The sequence below is a fragment of the Rhinoraja longicauda genome, chromosome 31 (genome assembly GCF_053455715.1).
Source record: "Rhinoraja longicauda isolate Sanriku21f chromosome 31, sRhiLon1.1, whole genome shotgun sequence".
Classification (NCBI taxonomy): domain Eukaryota; kingdom Metazoa; phylum Chordata; class Chondrichthyes; order Rajiformes; family Arhynchobatidae; genus Rhinoraja; species Rhinoraja longicauda.
Window position 1 is genome coordinate 1,629,792 of NC_135983.1, and position 18,493 is coordinate 1,648,284.

At 44.9% G+C, this 18,493-nt stretch overlaps 1 protein-coding gene and 1 long non-coding RNA gene across 3 annotated transcripts in view; one reads left to right on the forward strand and one right to left on the reverse strand.

Moving 5' to 3' along the window:
• Positions 1-18,493, reverse strand: part of LOC144608409 (uncharacterized) — a 49,340-nt gene that overhangs the window by 30,452 nt on the left and 395 nt on the right. Inside the window, exon 2 of the long non-coding RNA XR_013549194.1 lies at positions 12,817-12,898. This is a non-coding gene — a long non-coding RNA (uncharacterized LOC144608409). The remainder of the gene's footprint in view (positions 1-12,816; positions 12,899-18,493) is intronic.
• Positions 1-18,493, forward strand: part of traf1 (TNF receptor-associated factor 1) — a 67,781-nt gene that overhangs the window by 20,513 nt on the left and 28,775 nt on the right. The window contains exon 1 of one of the 2 annotated variants that reach the window (XM_078426141.1): positions 16,558-16,684. The exons of the other annotated variant lie outside the window; for it this stretch is intronic. The gene's annotated coding sequence lies outside the window, so the exon portion shown is untranslated. Of the gene's footprint in view, positions 1-16,557; positions 16,685-18,493 lie in introns of those variants that run through there. 2 annotated transcript variants of the gene reach the window in all.

Consider the following 18,493-nt stretch of genomic DNA (forward strand, 5'->3'; position numbering starts at 1 on the left):
ACATTCGAAAATGAAAAAAACCTCGCCCGCGCTCATCCAACAGCGGCCTACCTCGCCCAGCGCTGCGAAGTCGGACCTGGTCGACCTTACTGCTCCATCCACCGGCGCTCCCTCGAGCTCAGGTATGCCGCTCTTTGACCGATCATCCCGGTCCCTGGACTGCCGGCCCGTGGGCTCCCAGCAAGGCCATCTGTGAAGCGTAGCGGCGTGGTCTCCCTGAACCTCCGCCCGCTGGCGTGGGAGCCGCTACCAGACCGAAGCTCACCTGCTGTCCCTGCTAAAGTGGCCCTGATCAACGCAAGATCCCTACAGAACAAGACCTTCATCCTCAACGACTTCTTCACCACCAGTGGATTGGACTTCTTACTGCTCACAGAATCCTGGCTTAACCCTGGTGAGCTTGCTCCACTCGTGGAACTCTGTCCTGATGACTGTAACTTCTTCACCTCGCCTAGGTTCTCCGGACGCGGTGGGGGCTTAGCCACTGTGTTTAAGAAACATTTCAACTGCCGCCTCCTGAACGCTGATCATTTCTCCAGTTTCGAGGTGCAACTAATTAAAGTAGGCCTAGCCTATCCCCTCTTAATTGTTCTTGTGTATCGCCCACCAAAAATGCATAAGGACTTCATCACCCAATTTGCTGATCTGATTTCTAGCATTTTGCCCAAATTTGACCGGATCATGATTCTTGGTGACTTTAATATTCATGTTTGCTGTCCCACTAAGCCTCTTGTGAGTGAATTTATGCACCTGGTTGAGTCCTTCAATCTGACTCTTCACACCACGGGACCCACTCACAAGTTAGGCCATACTCTCGACCTAGTGTTATCGTCCGGATTCCCAATCAACAACTTTGAAACTACTGAAGCCTGTCTATCGGACCACAGCGCTATCATTTTTGACGCATCTCTGCCTTTATCTCCCGCAAAATCTCATCTCCCTGTTCGCTACTCCCGCGACATAAATTCATTGACTGCCAGTAAATTCTCCGAGGCTCTCACAGTTGCCCCCAACATCTGCACTTTTGAGGCCTCTCCCCCCCCCCATCTCAGCACTGAAGATCTCGCCTCTTTATTTAATATCACTTGCTCTTCCATCCTGGATTCTATCGCTCCCCTTAAAATGAAAAAGCCTAAGCCCAAAGGTCGGCCGTGGCTCAATGACACCACCAAAGCCCTAAGAAGGGAGTGCAGAAAATCAGAAAGGAGGTGAAAATGTGACAAGCTTCAAATTTCCTTAGAAATTCTGAGAAACAATCTTCTCAAATACCAGGAAGCAGTAAAGTCTGCTAGAGCACAATACTTCTCTGACCTTATTTCCAAAAACTCTCATAACTCCAAGGTCCTATTTAGAACAATTACTTCTGTCATATGTCCCGCCCCCAGTACCAGCTTAGTTGGGTCCCCTGCTAAGTGCGAAGAATTCGCTAAATTTTTCACCAACAAAGTTGAGAACATTAGAATGAACATTTCCCCTCCCACCCGTGACCTAGCTGTCTCACTAGTCTGTTCATCTAAATTGGACTGCTTCCAACCCGTCACTCTATCCTCCCTTGCAAAGCTTGTCTCCGCTATGAAACCTGCAACCTGCCCCCTTGATCCTGCCCCCACTGCCCTTCTGAAGGATGTCATTGCAATAGCTGGTCCCAGCATCCTCTCTATTATCAACAGTTCTCTGGCCACTGGCACTGTTCCAACCAGTTTCAAGCACGCGGTGGTCCAGCCCCTACTGAAAAAGCCTAACCTAGACCTAGCAACTACAGACCCATTTCCAAACTGCCATTCCTGTCAAAAGTCCTTGAAAAGGCAATTCTAAACCAATTAGTGCCCTACCTGCGCCAGTACACCATCCTGGAAAGTTTCCAGTCAGGTTTCAGAGCCCACCACAGCACAGAATCTGCCTTGTTGAAGGTACACAACGACCTGCTTCTCGCCATCGACACCGGCGACTGTGCAATCCTGCTCCTTCTCGACCTCAGCGCAGCGTTCGATACAGTGGACCACACCATCCTTATTGACCGTCTCCGGTACGCGGTTGGCATTGATGGCACTGCCCTGAGCTGGTTCGCTTCGTACCTCAAAGATAGGAGTTTCGCCATCAACTTAGGCAGTTATTCCTCTGCTCCAGCTAGCCTCTCCTGCGGAGTTCCACAAGGCTCCATCCTAGGCCCCATTCTCTTCTCTCTATACATGCTCCCCCTTGGCCAAATCATTCAAAGGCACGGCATTTCTTTCCACTGCTATGCCGATGACACTCAGCTTTACCTCCCCCTGAAACCCAACAACCAGTCAAATTTAAACAGCCTCTTACACTGCCTTGAGGACATAAAATGTTGGATGGCACAGAACTTCCTCCAATTAAATGAGAGCAAGTCTGAGGTCATCCTATTCGGCCCCCCCGACTCCATCAAATCGATAACAGGCAGTCTTGGAAGTCTATCCTGCCTAGTCAAACCGCATGTCAAAAACCTCGGCATGATATTTGACTCTGCATTAAAATTTGATAAGCAAGTCAACGCTGTGGTAAAAGCCAGCTTCTTCCAACTTCGAACCATAGCTAAAATCAAACCTTTCCTCCAATTCGACGACACAGAAAAAATCATTCACGCTTTCATTTCCTCCCGCCTAGACTACTGCAACTCCCTATACACTGGGATCAGCCAATCTTCCCTGTCCCGCCTGCAACTGGTCCAAAACGCCGCAGCGAGACTCCTGACGGGTACCCGTAAAAGGGACCACATCACCCCGATTCTGGCCTCTCTCCACTGGCTCCCTGTACGGTACAAAATCAACTTCAAGCTCCTCCTATTCACGTATAAAGCCCTAAATGGACATTCCCCCCCCGACATCAAAAATCTTCTAACCCCCCTCTCTAACTCCAGGTCCCTCAGGTCGGCCGACTTGGGGCTACTCAGTATCCCGCGGTCTAGGCTTAAGCTCAGGGGTGACCGCACTTTTGCGGTTGCAGCTCCTAGACTGTGGAACAGCATCCCTCTCCCCATCAGAACTGCCCCCTCCATCGACTCCTTTAAGTCCAGACTCAAAACCTATTTCTACTCCCTAGCGTTTGAGGCTCATTGAGGAGGCGCTGTGAACTGTTTGCGTGCTACTGTATGTTTCTTTTTTTTTTCCTTAGTACCTAATCAGATGTACAGCACTTTGGTCAACGTGGGTTGTTTTTAAATGTGCTATACAAATAAAATTGACTTGACTTGACTTGACTTGACTAACATACATGATTCTGGAGAGAAAGAATGGGTGACGTTTCAGGTGGAGACCCTTCATCAGACTGAAGAATATTAACTCAATATCTCAATATTAACTGTTTTGTATACCATCACGCCCAGAATCATGTAGGCATCAACTTCTTAACCTCAATGTTGTTTAGTTTATTTGCCAATTTAGTTTGTTTATTCCTGTCTTGTAGTTTATTGCAGTCCTGTTCAATACTGTCTAACTTTTTCCACTGAAAACAAAATCTAGATTTGCCTATAATTCTAGATAGGTTACAGGCCTAAGAGGCAATTTCCTCACTCAGAGGATGGTGAGTATATGGAACAGGCTGCCAGAGGGGGCTGTGAGGCAGGTACTATAAGAGCATTTAAAAGACACTTGGGCAGGTACATTGATAGGAAAGGTTTAGAGGGATAAGGGCCAAACATGGCAAAGGGACTATCTTAGATGGGGCATAAGATCATAAGTGACAGGAGCAGAATTAGGCCAATCGGCCCATCAAGTCTACTCCGCCATTCAATCATGGCAGATCTATCTCTCCCTCCTAACCTTATTCTCTTTCCTTCTCCCCATAACCTCTGACATCCGTACTAATCAAGAATCTACACTGATCAACCAACACCTGATGAGCCAAAACATTATGACCATCTGCCTAATATGCTGTTGGTCCTCCGTGTGCAGCCCCATACGCAGCAGGGTGCAATGCACTGTGTATTGTGATACATTCCTCCCATGACCACCATTAAAATTAAATTTTCTGTGACTTGTGCCACAGTAGACGTTCTGTCGGTTCGGACCAGACGGGATAGCCTTCGTTGTCCTCGCGTATCGATGAGCCTTGGGCGCCCAACACCCTGTCGCCGATTTGTGGTTTGTCCCTCTTCGGTTTGTCCCTCTACCACTGTCGGTAGGTACTCACCACTGCTGACTGGGAGCACCCCACAAGCCTTGCCGTTTCAGAGATGCTCTGACCCAGTCGTCTGGCCATAGCAATTTGGCCCCTGTCAAAGTCGCTCAGGTCTTTACTCCTGCCCATTTCTCCTGCAACCAACACATCAACTTCAAGAACTGACTGTTCACTTGCTGCCTAATAAATCCCCTTGACAGGTGCCATTGTAACAAGATAATCAATGTTATTCACTTCGCCTGTCGGTGGTCATAATGTTTTGGCTGATCGGTGTATATCCGCCATAAAAATATCCACTGACTGGCAAAAAAACCTTTAAATTAAGTGACTTTCTTTATTTTACGTTGGCAGCTGGAGAAGCATGTCTGGTTTGGAATAATATCTACACCAAGCCTGTCTCCAAATACCTTGATTCGCATTTGTTGAGGTATTTCACCCTGCAACTGCAGGAGATGTAACACCTGTCCTTATGCCTCCTCTCTCACTTCCATCCAAGGATCCCAGCAGTTTGTCCAGGTGGGATGGAGGTTCACATGCACCTCCTCTAACCTCATCTAATGGGAGGCACAGTGGTGCAAGGATAGAGCCAGAGACCCGGGTTTGATCCTAACTACGGGTCCTGTCTGTATGGAATTTTACGTTCTCCCTGTGACCGCATGGGTTTTCCCCGGGTGCTCTGGTTTCCTCCCACACTCCAAAGACGTGCAGGTTTGTAGGTTAATTGGCTTTGGTAAAATCGTAAAGTGTCCCTATTGTGTAGGATAGTGTTAGTATGGGGTGAGTCCTGATTGGTACGGGCCGAAGGGCCTGTTTCCACACTGTATCTCTAATGCCTACAGTACATCGGTGCGTCCGAGCTTAGACCAAGCGCCCGTTTCGCCGAACACATGTGCACGGTCTGCCAAGGTCTGCTGGATCTGCCGGTTGTTAACCATTTTAACTCCTCTTTACATTCCTACACTAATCTTTCTGTCCTGGGCCTCCTCCATTGCCAGAGTGAGTCCATATGCAAACTGGAGGAACAACACTTCGTATTCCGTTTGGGTAGCTTACAACCCAATGGTATGAACATGGAATTCTCCAATTTCATATAATAACACCTCTCACCTCAGTGCTCATGCATTTCTACAGCCAGCTCCCACCTCCCCCCCCCCCCCCCCCCATCACCCTCCGTAGTACACTCATCTCCCATACCCGAGTGTCCCACATTACACTTTTATACTTCCTCTTTCCCCTCACTCTTATTCTCTTTTACACCCATTCCCCTCCATTTGGCTTTACATTTCACTCCTCCTCTCTCCTTACATGACACCCTTTTGTCCCCTATTCACCTTGATCCTTTGTCACTTACTCCACCCATCTACCAGTTAACACCATCACCCCCCTCACCTGTATCCACCTATCACTTGCCAGGCTTTGTCTCGTTCACATCTTTTTTTCCACTTTTCTGCCCCCTACTCCAATGAATCTGAAAAGGGGTCCTGACCCAAACACATTGTCGGTTGATTCCTTCTTCAGAACCCACTGATTTCCTCCAGCACTGTGTTTTGCTCAATTTTTGCATCTGCAATTTCTTGTGTCTCCACTGGAACAATATCTAGCGTTGAATGGTCAGATGAATAATCTATCCACTGTTAATTATTGCAATAATTGACAATGATCTTAGTTTTAAATCTTACTGTTTTAAATTGTATTTTTGTTTCGACCGAAGAAGGGCCTCGACCTGAAACGTCACCCATTCCTTCTCTCCTGAGATGCTGCCTGACCTGCTGAGTTACTCCAGAATTTTGTGAATAAACACATTTGATTTGTACCAGCATCTGCAGTTATTTTCCTAGACAAAAATGTGGGTGGGTGGATAGTGTTTGCAGACGATGCAGACATTGGTGGAGTTATGGATAGTGAAGAAGGTTGAAGAAAGATATACCAGGTTAGAGATCAGTTGAGATTTGAGATATGGGCGGAGAAATGGCAGATGGAGTTTAATTGTTTAAAGTGTGAGGGGTTGCACTGTGGGAGATCAAATGTGAGGGAAAGTATATAGTAAATATATCTCATTTAAAAGGACCCACAGAGTAAATGGAAGGATCCTGAGGAGAGTTGATGTACGGAGGGGTCTTTGGGTGCAAGTCCATAGCTCCCTGAGAGTGGCAACATGAGTAGATAGGTTAATAATACAATACAATACAATATATCTTTATTGTCATTGTACAGGGGTACAACGAGATTGGGAATGCGCCTCCCATACGATGCAATAATTTAGCTTGTCAGTATTAATTTAAACAACCCAACGAAACAAATTGTAACAGTTTTAAGACAGAATAAAGTGCAAGTAGATCTGTGCCGGATCACTGTGCGTTGTGACCATCCGGCTCATAGCAGCTATGGCCCTGGGGATGAAGCTGTTCCTGAGTCTGGAGGTGCGGGCGTAGAAGGCCTTGTATCGTCTGCCCGATGGAAGGAGTTCGAACAGACTGTTGCAGGGGTGTGAAAAGTCTTTGTGGATGCTGGTGGCTTTTCTGAGGCATCGTGTGTTGTAGATGCCCTCCAAGGCTGGTAGCTGTGTTCCGATGGTCCTCTGAGCTCTGTAGACTACCTGCTGAAGAGCTTTCCTCTCTGCCTCCGTGCAGCTGAGGTACCACACAGGGATGCCATGTGTTAGGATGCTCTCTATGGTGCAGCAGTAGAATGTCGTCAGCAGCTGTTGGGGTAGACCAGACTTCTTCAGTGTTCTTAGGTAGAACAGTCGTTGCTGTGCCTTCTTGACCAGTGCAGCAGTGTTATTGGACCATGTTAGGTCCTCCGAAAAGGCCTATGGTATGCTTGTCTCCATTGGTCAGAGCACTGAATACAAGAATCAGGAGGTCAGATTTGAACTCTACTTAGCCTGTGCAGTTCAGGGGGTAAGAGGATAAATCCTCCCATTGCAAGAAGGATGTGGAAGCTTTGGACAGGATGCTGAGGATGTTCACCAGGATGTTGTACTCCAAAGACGTACAGGTATGTAGGTTAATTGGCTGGGTAAATGTAAAAATTGTCCCTAGTGGGTATAGGATAGTGTTAATGTACGGGGATCGCTGGGCGGCACGGACTTGGAGGGCCGAAAAGGCCTGTTTCCGGCTGTATATATATGATATGTTGCCTGGATGAGAGAGTATAATAAGGAGACATTAGACTAACTTGCATTGTCTTAGGTGCATCGCGGATTGAGCGGTGACATGCTAGGTTTATAAAATGATGAGAGCCATGGATAGGGTACATAGTCAGAGACCTTTTCCCAGGGCAGAAATGTCAAATACTGGAGAACATAGTTTTAAAGTGAGAGGAGGAAAGGTTTTATAGGAGATGTGTGGGGCTAGTTTATTTTGCCTATTGAGTGAGAGGTGTGTGGAACACATTGCGAGGGGTGGGGGAGGGTGGGCATGTTGTTAAAGTAGCATTTGTACACCTCTGGACCTGCAAGGAATAATGGGGTGTGGATCATGTGCAGACAGGTGAGGCGAGTGTAATTATTGTCAGCACAGACGAAGGGTCTGAAGAAGGGTCTCGACCCGAAACGTCACCTATTCCTTCTCTCCAGAGATGCTGCCTGACCCGCTGAGTTACTCCAGCATTTCGTGTCTACCTCACGGCTGAGAGCTGTTCCTGTGCTTTACTGTTCTATGTTCTAGATGAGATACGTTCATGTTATAGCAGCAGAATTAGGCCATTCAGCCCATCATTTCTACTCTGCCATTCAATCATGGCTTCTCTATCTTCCCCTTTCAACCCCATTCTCCTGCCTTTTCCCCATAACCCTTGACACCCATATTAATCAAGAATCTATCAATCTCTAGGCCTTACCATTGACGGAATTATCATTGATGGCCTCCACTGCCATCTGTGGCAATGAATTCCACAAATTCACCACCCTCTGCCTTATAAATTCCTCCTCATCTCCTTTCTAAAGGTACATCCTTTTATTCTGAGGCTATGGCCTCTGGATCTAGACTCTCCCACTAATGGAAACATCCTCTCCACATCCACTCTATCCAGGCCCTATCACTATTCGGTAAGTTTCAATGAGGTCCTCTCCAGGTTAACCTATGATGAGCGTTTGTCGGCACTGGGCCTGTAGTCGCTGGAGTTTAGAAGAATGAGGAGGGACCTCATTGAAACATGCAGAATAGTGAAAGGCTTGGTTAGAGTGGAGGTGGAGAGAATGTTTCCACCAGTGGGAGAGTCTAGGACGAGAGGTCATAGCCGCAGAATTAAAGGACGTTCTTTTAGGAAGGAGATGAAGAGAAATATTCTTTAGTCAGAGGGTGGTGAGTCTGGGGAATTCTTTGCCACAGAAGGCTGTGGAGGCCAAGTCAGTGGACATTTTTAAGGCAGAGATAGGTAGATTCTTGATTAGTACAGGTGTCAGAGGTTATGGGGAGAAGGCAGGAAAATGGGGTTAGGAGGGAGAGATAGATCAGCCATGATTGAATGGCGGAGTAGACTTGATGGGCCGAATGGCCTAATGACCTTATGACCCTCATTCTGCAAAACTCCAGTGAGTACAGGACAAGTGCTGGCAAGTGCTCATGTTAACCCAATAACCTTGCCAAATGAAATATGCTTGGATTAGTATGCAAAAATAAAGCAAAACCTGTAATGGATTCATTATGCAGGTGAATTGCAAACAGAGGGTATTCCTACTGTTTACAGATCTGTAGAGTTAAGATGAGCAACTGCTGGCATGAAGCATGGGTTGTAAAAATAAACTTGCCATATCTGTAGTGTTTATTCATAGTCATACAGTGTGGAAACAGGCCCTTCAGCCCATCTCATCCATACTGGCTACGTTGCTTAGCTGAGCTGGACCCCATTGTCTGTGTTTGGCCCATATCACTCCAAACCTTCAGTCTGAAGAAGGGTCTCGACCCGAAACGTCACCCATTCCTTCTCTCCAGCGATGCTGCCTGTCCCGCTGAGTTACTCCAGCATTTTGTGTCTACCACTAGATGAGAAATAGCAGCTCACACAAAGAATTCTAAGGTCCACAGCAAGCCTCACACGTGCCATTGGAAAAGGCACTGCGACAACTTAGGAAATTGGGACATTCCTAATATGGGTCATTTTTGTTGCAGATACCTCAATTAAACCATGGTGGAAAATGTAATTGAAGTTAGACACAAAAAGTTGGAGTAACTCAATGGGACAGGCAGCATCCATGGAGAGAAGGAATGGGTGACATTTCGTGTCGATACCCTTCTTCAGATGTTAGGGGTTAGGGATAAGGGAAACGAGATATAGGCGGTGATGTGGAGACTTTGGTATTCCTGGAAATATTATCAACAATGGAATATTTGTGGGGAAAACATTCATTCATTATCTGAATTTAAGTTTGATTTAGTACATTGGTAAAATTTGGATGTGAATTTCATTTGAAGAAAAATTGCCATGCTTTTACGATGTACAAATGATGAGCATATTATCCATTATGTGAATGATATATTTCAAAGTAAATTAATAGAGAATAATGGGGAACATCAAGCTCAGAATCTGCTGCACCTGGTTCCCAATGTGATCTTCTTTTCATCAGCGAGACCAAGTGTAGACTCAGTGACCTTTTGGAGGAACACTTGCACTCGGCCCACCAAGGCCTGCTGGATCTCATGGTTCAGGCTCGGACCTCACTGCTCTGTTGGCTGAATCCTAGAGAACCCTAAAACTCTAGAGTGGCCTCAGGGATGCGTTATTTTCCATCCTAAACTAAAATGGCTAATGGTGCTGTGAATTCTGTTTGGCCACATCTCAAAGCAAATCTGTAAATCTGATGCTTGCAAAGCAAATAAAGACACAAAGTGCAGGAGTAACTCAGCAGGACTGGCAGCATCTCTGGAGAACTAGCGATCCCCACACAGTAACACTATCCTTTACCCACTTGGGACAATTTTTACTTTTACCAAACCAATTAACCTACATACCTGTACGTCTTTGGAGTGTGGGAGAAAACTGAAGATCTCGGAGAAAACCCACTCAGGTCAAGGGGAGAACATACAAAGTCTGTACAGACGGCACCCGTAGTCGGGATTGAACCCGGGTCTCTGGTGCTTCATTCGCTGTAAGGCAACAACTCTATTGCTGTGCCATACTTAAGTCTATTCCTTATTTAAGTAAGATGGAGCATCCATTTATTATTCGGGTTGAGACCCTTCTTAAGACTCAACCCAAAATGTCATCCATTCCTTCTCTCCAGAGATGCTGCCTGCAAATGAGTTGCTCCAGCATTTTAAGTCTATCTTTGGTTTAAACCAGCATCAGCAGTTCCTTCCTACACATTTATTAGTATCCTTTGTCAATGTACTCCTCCCCGTTAGAAGTACAATTATGAGAAGATTACCATTAAGTTGAATTAGACAGATAATTATTTTGGTTTTTGGAATGACGACTATTTTAATTAACTACAGTTCAAACTCCATAGAAGTTCTGAATGCAAGTTAGATATCAATACTTAATTTTTTCTTCAACTGATGCCCCATTTCAGCAGTGTAGTATTACTAATCGACCAACTAATATCTGAGCTAAAATTCTCCTGTCGCTGTGAATTGATGGGTGGAATAGACAGCTCCACTACAGATGTTTCTTTGTTTCAGAACGTTGAATCCTGGAGTTAATTACTTTAATTAGAAGTATACGCAGTTTTTCTGGCAAACACCCATCAACCTCAGTCTAGACAAAAATTCTGGCTTTGCTTTTGGGTACCCTGTGTAACACTTGGCCATGGGCCTTTCAATCTGTTCCATGAGCTGTCACAAAACATCAGGCATAATTCTATCTAAGCACATTCACCTACAGTCTTATAAAAGGCAATTTAATGGTGTCGATATTAACTAATTTCGAGTCACAGCCCCAAAAGTAAATATCTTGATATTTGACTGATTGCTCTTCCAGGCAGGTCGACATTCTACTGAATTTTTATGTTGTATAAACGTCTGGAAAAGGGAGATTGAAGTGACACAAACTTTGCATTGTGTGTTAGTGCAGTTATTTGCACAACAAACATCGACTGTAAAGATTAAAGATAGACACAAAATGCTGGAGTAACTCAGTGGGCCAGGCAGCATCTCTGGTGAGAAGGAATGGGTGACGTTTCGGGTCGAGACCTTTCTTTAGTCTCAATCCGAAACATCACCCATTCCTTCTCCCCAGAGATGTTGCCTGAATTACTCCAACGTTTTGTGTCCATCTTTGGTGCAAAACAGCATCTGCAGTTCCTACACGTGGACAGATTAAATAATGTTTGAGGTGTCACAGAACGTCATTGTATTATCTTGTACATATTTTGAGTGAATCTCAAACAATAAGGGTCTTTTTAATTATCAGAGACTGTCTACCCTCCTTTAGCTGGGACTAGCATGAAGTGTTTTGTGCTGTTCTGCCTTTGTTTTTCTAAAGTCAGCAACTGTCTTAGCAGAATGAAACTGCTAATGTCTTTCATTCTAATTTGATAAATGAGTTTGTTATTTAAGATCTTTGAAATTATTATTACATGAGGTGGGGGGGGGGGGGGAAGGAGGGGATATTGTTGAAATTATTACATAGATACAGTAATATTGTTCTGAGCGAATTTTCATTAAGTTTCCAGATTTTGTGTTCATAGTAAAACTGCATTCTACTTTAATTCCAGTATTTCTACCCATACTTTGCATCTGCTGCTTGTTCCTCCTTCAGAATTGATGTAAAATTCAGATATTAATGTGTTACCCCAAGTAATTCCAGATATATTCATCAGCAGCACTGTGGGCAGCTTGATTATGCATTCAGAGACTTTAAATAGTCTTTAAAAAGTAATCGTGTAGGATATTAATAAATCTGGAATTCTCACCCTACATTTTGATGTATTCTGTTGCAAAGTAATACAACAACACTTCAGATCTTCTTGGTTTTAAACCACACAATTCTCTTATCAATAAAATTAATCATTGTGCCCTGCCCTTATCTCTACCATTTACTGTGGTTCCTCTGTTAATTTTTAGTCTTTGCACATAGTCTTGCCATTGTAATATGCAGTCTGTGTTTGACATACATAGAACAGTACAGCACAAGAACAGGCTTTTCGGCCCACAATGCCTGTGCTGAACATGATGCCAAGACTAGCTATCATCTGCCTGCACATAATCCATTTCCTGCATATCCATGTGCCCATCCACAAGTCACTTAAGTGCCAATATAGTATCTGCCTCAACCACCAACCCTGGCACCGTGTTCCAGGCACTCAACACCCTTGGTGTGTAAAACAAAACCTGCCCTCCATTTAAAGTTTGTCCCTCTTGTCTTAAAAGCCATGCCTTCTTGTATCTGATATCTCCATCCTGGGAAAAAGGTTCCAACTGTCGATCCTCTCTGTGCCTCAAATAATTATATATATAATTCTGTCAGGTCTCCTCGCAAACTCCGACATTCCTGAAAAAACAGTCCAAGTTTATGCAACCATCTCCCTGTAGCAAAAATTCCCTAATCCATTCCCTAATCATTCTAATAAACTTCTTCTGCACCCTTTCCAAAGCCTCTACATCCTTCCTGTACTGGGGTGACCAGAACTGCACACAACCCTCCAAATGCAGGCAAAATCCTATAACACTGCATCATGATTTCCTGACTCTTATACTCAATGCCCTGTCCTATAAAAGCAAGCATGCCACATACCTGGATAGAGTGGATGTGGAGAGGATGTTTTCACCAGTGGGAGAGTCTAGGACCAGAGGGCACAGCCTCAGAATAAAAGGATCTATAGAAAGGAGATGAGGAGGAATTTCTTTAGTCAGAGGGTGGTGAATCTAGAATTCATTGCTACCGACGGCAGTGGAGACTGTCTTTGGGCAATTTTTAAAATGGAGATTGGCATGTTCTTGATTGGTAAAGGTGTCAAAGGTTACAGGGAATTGGGGTTTAGAGAGATAGGTAAATCAGCCATGATTGAATGGCGGAGCAGACCCGATGGGCCGAATAGCCTCATTCTGCTCCTTTTGGCTTCCTACAAGCATACCTTCTTTACCACTCGATCCACTTGGTTAGACTATGTGGTTGGGGAGGGAAGAGGGGGGTGGGAGAGAGAAAGCTGGGAAGGCAGGACGAAGCAGGGCAAATGATAGGTGGATAAGGTGAGGGGAAGATTTGGTATGAGATAAGAATAGGAGAGGTGCGAGTTCTGAAGCAAGAGGAGGGAATATAGGTGGAGGGTGAGGGGAAGGGGAGAAATACAGTGCATTCAGAAAGTATTCAGACCCCTTCACTTTTTCCACATTTTGTTACGTTACAGCCTTATTTTAAAATGGATTAAATTCTTTTTTATATCGTCAATCTACACACAATACCCCACAGAATGAAGAAGCGAAAACAGGTGTTTAGAAATGTTTGCAGTAATTAAAAAGAAATGACTGAAATATCACATTTACGTAAGTATTCAGACCCTTTGCTATGACACTCAAAATTAAGCTCAGGTTCATCCTGTTTCCATTGATTATCCTTGATGTTTCTACAACTTGATTGGAGTCCACCAGTGGTAAATTAAATTGATTGGACATGATTTGAAAAGACACACATCTGTCTATATTAGGTCCCACAGTTGGCAGTGCATGTCAGAGCAAAAACCAAGCCATGAAGACACAAAGGAATTGTCCACAGACCTCCGAGACAGGATTGCGTCGAGACACAGATCTGGGGAAGGGTATAAAACAATATAGAAACATAGAAAATAGGGGCAGGAGTAGGCCATTCAGCCCTTCGAGCCTGCACCGCCATTCAATATGATCATGGCTGATCATCCAACTCAGTATCCCGTACCTGCCTTCTCTCCATACCCCCTGGTCCCTTTAGCCACAAGGGCCACATCTAACTCCCTCTTAAATATAGCCAATGAACTGGCCTCAACTACCTTCTGTGGCAGAGAATTCCACAGATTCACCACTCTGTGTGAAAAAAAACTTTCTCATCTCGGTCCTAAAAGACTTCCCCCTTATCCTTAAACTGTGACCCCTTGTTCTGGACTTCCCCAACATCGGGAACAATCTTCCTGCATCTCGCCTGTCCAACAGCATTGCAGGTCCCGAAGAGCAAAGTGGCCTCTGTCATTCTTAAATGGAAGAACTTTGGAACCACCAGGACTCTTCATAGAACTGGCAAAAAGTTTGCCAAAAGGCACCTAAAGGACTCTCAGACCATGAGAAACAAGATTCTCTGGTCTGATGAAACCAAGATTGAACTCTTTGGCCTGAATGCCAAGTGGAACCGCTCATCACCTGGCTAATACCATACCTACGGTGAAGCATGGTGGTGGCAGCATCATGCTGTGGGGATGTTTTTCAGCGGCAGGAACTGGGAGACTAATCAGGATCGAGGGAAAGATGAACGGAGCAAAGTACAGATAGATCCTGATGAAAACCTGCTCCAGAGCATTTTTGACCTCAGACTGGGGCGGAGGTTCATCTTCCAACAGGACAACGACCCTAAGCACACAGCCAAGACAACACAGGAGTGGCTTTGTGACAAGTCTGTGAATGTCCTTGAGTGGCCTAGGAGGACTTGAACCCGATCGAACATCTCTGGAGGGACCTGAAAATAGCTGTGCATCGACGCTCCCCATCCAACCTGACAGAGCTTGAGAGGATCTGTAGAGAAGAATGGGAGAAATTACCCAAATACAGGTGTGCCAAGCTTGTAACGTGATACCCAAGAAGACTTGAGGTTGCAATCGCTGCCAATGGTGCCTCAACAAAGTACTGAGTAAAGGGTCTGAATACTTATGTAAATGTGATATTTCAGTTATTTATTTTTAATTACTTTGCAAAAATGTCACTTTTTTATTATGGGGTATTGTGTGTAGATTGATGATTAAAAAAATGAATTTAATCCATTTTAAAATAAGGCTGTAACGTAACAAAATGTGGAAAAAGTGAAGGGGTCTGAATACTTTCTGAATGCACTGTAAGTGCATCCAGGTGGGGCAGAAGGAAGGGTAGTTTGTAGGTTAGTTATCTAAAATTTGATCATTCAATGTTCATACCGTTAGATTGTAAACAACGCAGGTGGGATATGAGATGATGTTAGAAACATAGAAACATAGAAAAATAGGTGCAGGAGTAGGCCCTTCGAGCCAGCACCCCCATTCAATATGATCATGGCTGATCATCTAAAATCAATACCCCGTTCCTGCTTTTTCCCCATATCCCTTGATTCTTTTAGCTCTAAGAGCTAAATCTAACTCCCTCGTGAAAAAATCCAGTGAATCGGCCTCCACTGCCTTCTGTGTTAGAGAATTCCACAGATTCACAACTCTCTGGGTGAAAAAGTTTTTCCTCACAGTCCTAAATGGCCTACCCTTATTCTTAAACTGACCCCTGGGTCTGGACTCCCCCAACATCAGGAACATTTTTCCTGCAGTTTATGTATGATCTCACTTTGGCAATGGAGGGAAGAGGGAGGGGTGGATTTTCCCTGAATATTAGAAGCATAGAAACATAGAAAATAGGTGCAGGAGTAGGCCATTCGGCCCTTTGAGCCAGCACTGCCATTCAATGTGATCGTGGCTGATCATCCAAAATCAGCACCCCATTCTGGCTTTTCCCCCGTATCCATTGATTCCCTTAGCCGTAAGAACCAAATCTAACTCTCTCTTCCGTCTGAAGAAGAGTCACAACTCTAAAATTTACTTGTCCATTTTCTCCAGAGATCTTGCCTGCCGAGTTACTCCAGCATTTTGTGTCTGTCTTTAGAAACAGATTATTGTAGATCTCGATTGCATGTTTTATTTATAATATTGTTCCTTGGAAAAAATCCTCACTGGAATGGGTGATGCTGGTCACTTTAAATGTGTGCCACACCACTCTTTGACTGTGTATATTTATAAAGTCACTTGCTAGGCCACACAGGAAAGTCTCACAGTTTAAATTAATCTGTGGTAAATTCTTCAGCCACTGGACATGGTTTTACTTTATATGCTGTACCTAAACCTCTGTTGATTTTAACTACCACTGTCAAGTCTCTCGTTAGTTAGGGGCACAGACAGGAGATTGTGTGGCAGCAAACAAGTCTCCAGGATGGTGTGTTGCCTCCCTGGTTCCAGGGTCCTGGGTGTCTCGGAGCGACTGCACAGCATTCTCAAGAGTGAGGGCGAGCAGCCAGAAGTTGTTGTGCACATTGGCACAATGACATGGGTAGGGAAAGGAATGAGGTCCTGCAGAATGATTATAGGGAATTAGGCAAAAGGTTAAAGCAGGACCTCCAGGGTAGTGATCTCTGCATTACTCCCTATGCCAAGAACTAGTGGAAGTCAGAACAGGAGGATAGGACAGATGGATGTGTGGCTGAAGAGTTGGTGCAGGGAGCAGGGATTCAGATTTTTGCACCATCGGGATCTCTTCTGGGGCGGAGGTGACCTGTACAAGTGGGATAGGTTACACCTGAACTGGAGGGCTACCAATGGAGGGCGGCACGGTAGCGCAGTGGTAGAGTTGCTGCTTTACAGCGAATGCAGCGCCGGAGACTCAGGTTCGATCCTGACTACGGGTGCTGCACTGTAAGGATTTTGTACGTTCTCCCCGTGACCTGCGTGGGTTTTCTCCGAGATCTTCGGTTTCCTCCCACACTCCAAAGACGTACAGGTTTGTAGGTTAATTGGCTGGGTAAATGTGAAAAATTGTCCCTAGTGGGTGTAGGATAGTGTTAATGTACGGGGATCGCTGGGCGGCACGGACTTGGAGGGCCGAAAAGGCCTGTTTCCGGCTGTATATATATGATATGATGATGATGATATAATATCATGCTAGGCAGGTTTGTTAGTGCTACACAAGTGTGTTTATATTCAATTGGCAGGAGGTTGAGATCCAATGCAGGACTGAAGCAGGCGAGACGCTGAAGGTCGGTTTGGATGGTGATGAAAGACAGTTCAGTGGACAGAATAGGCAGGAACATGGGAGAGAGAAAGGACTGTTGGATTGAAATGCGTTTATTTTAATGTGAGAGGCCTGACTGGTATGGCGGATGAACTCAGGGCGTGGATAGGTACATGCGACTGGTGTTACGGGAAACTGGCTGAAGTGGGGACAGGACTGACAGCTTAATGTTCCAGGTTACAGGTGTTACAGGAGAGATAAAGGTAAAAGTGGAGGGGTTGCTGCTTAATTGATTAAGGAGAATATCACGGCAGTAGTCTGAGGTGATTGGCCACCAAAAGTCAGCGGGAATTAGAAGAGTAAATATGCCAGGAGATTACAGGCAGCTGCAAGACTAATAAGGTAGGGGATTTTAACTTTCCCAATATAGACTGGGACTCGCATGGTGCCCTGGGCTTAGATAGGGTGGATTTTGGAAAGTTTCCCCAGGCAACATGCAGAGGACCCTATGGGGAAGAGGGCAAAGCTTGACCTAGTGAAGAAGGTTTCCAGTACATTGGCGTTCATCAGTCCGAGTATTGAGTATGGCATCACTTTCAAATAGTCATGATGCAGAATGATTGGAAACCCGACCGTACACCCCCTTTTATAGGGAAAGTGGGTGAAACATGATTTGTCTTCAGTCTTCAGGGTCATAGCTTGTCGTAGCTTGTCGCGGATGGACGTAGGTTGACTTCGGTTGTCGTAGGTTGTCGCCTCTGTGGTCGTAGGTGGACGTTCTACTTGCGACGATTGGGTCGCTGGTTTTCGATAGCTTGCCGTAGCTTGACGTCGACTAGGTGGTAGGTTGTCGTAGACATTGTCGTAGACATTGTCGTAGGGGGGTCCAGTCACCGTTTTTTTAGCGACCTGCTACGACTGTGACAGTCGCCGGCAGTCGCCTTAAAAAATGCCTAACTGGGACAGAGCCTTAAGGCTGTGCTGTTAATTGATTGATAGTGGATCAAAGAAAAGGTGGGTTAAGAGTGGCAGGGGACAAACCTAAAGAGATGGAAAAGATAAATAGGTTGAATTATTGGTAAGACATTATTGTTGTCAATGGACCATGTTGTAAGGACAAATTCAATGAATCAAGGCCTCCTGTTCTACTTTGCCATGGGAGTTAAAGAATGTTGAGCATCTGCTAAAGTTGTAAGCATCATTCCTTTCAGTCCATTTGTTTAAATTCAAGCTTTAAATTCCAGTTACTTTCAAAACATTTATCCTATTTCCATTAACCAATGAGTTCACATCTGGGAATGCCTGGATAGGATGCAGTGAGTTAGTCATCCCATTGACCCCAGTATTGAGGTCCAAGATTTCATTGCGCATTCATTTTGTTGTTATAATAGAAAGTATCTACTTTGTGACAACCCAATAGGCGTTTACAGGAAACCCTGCTGATTTTGTTAGTGTAGGTGTGTATGGTTAGTATAAACAGAGTAAAAATTTCC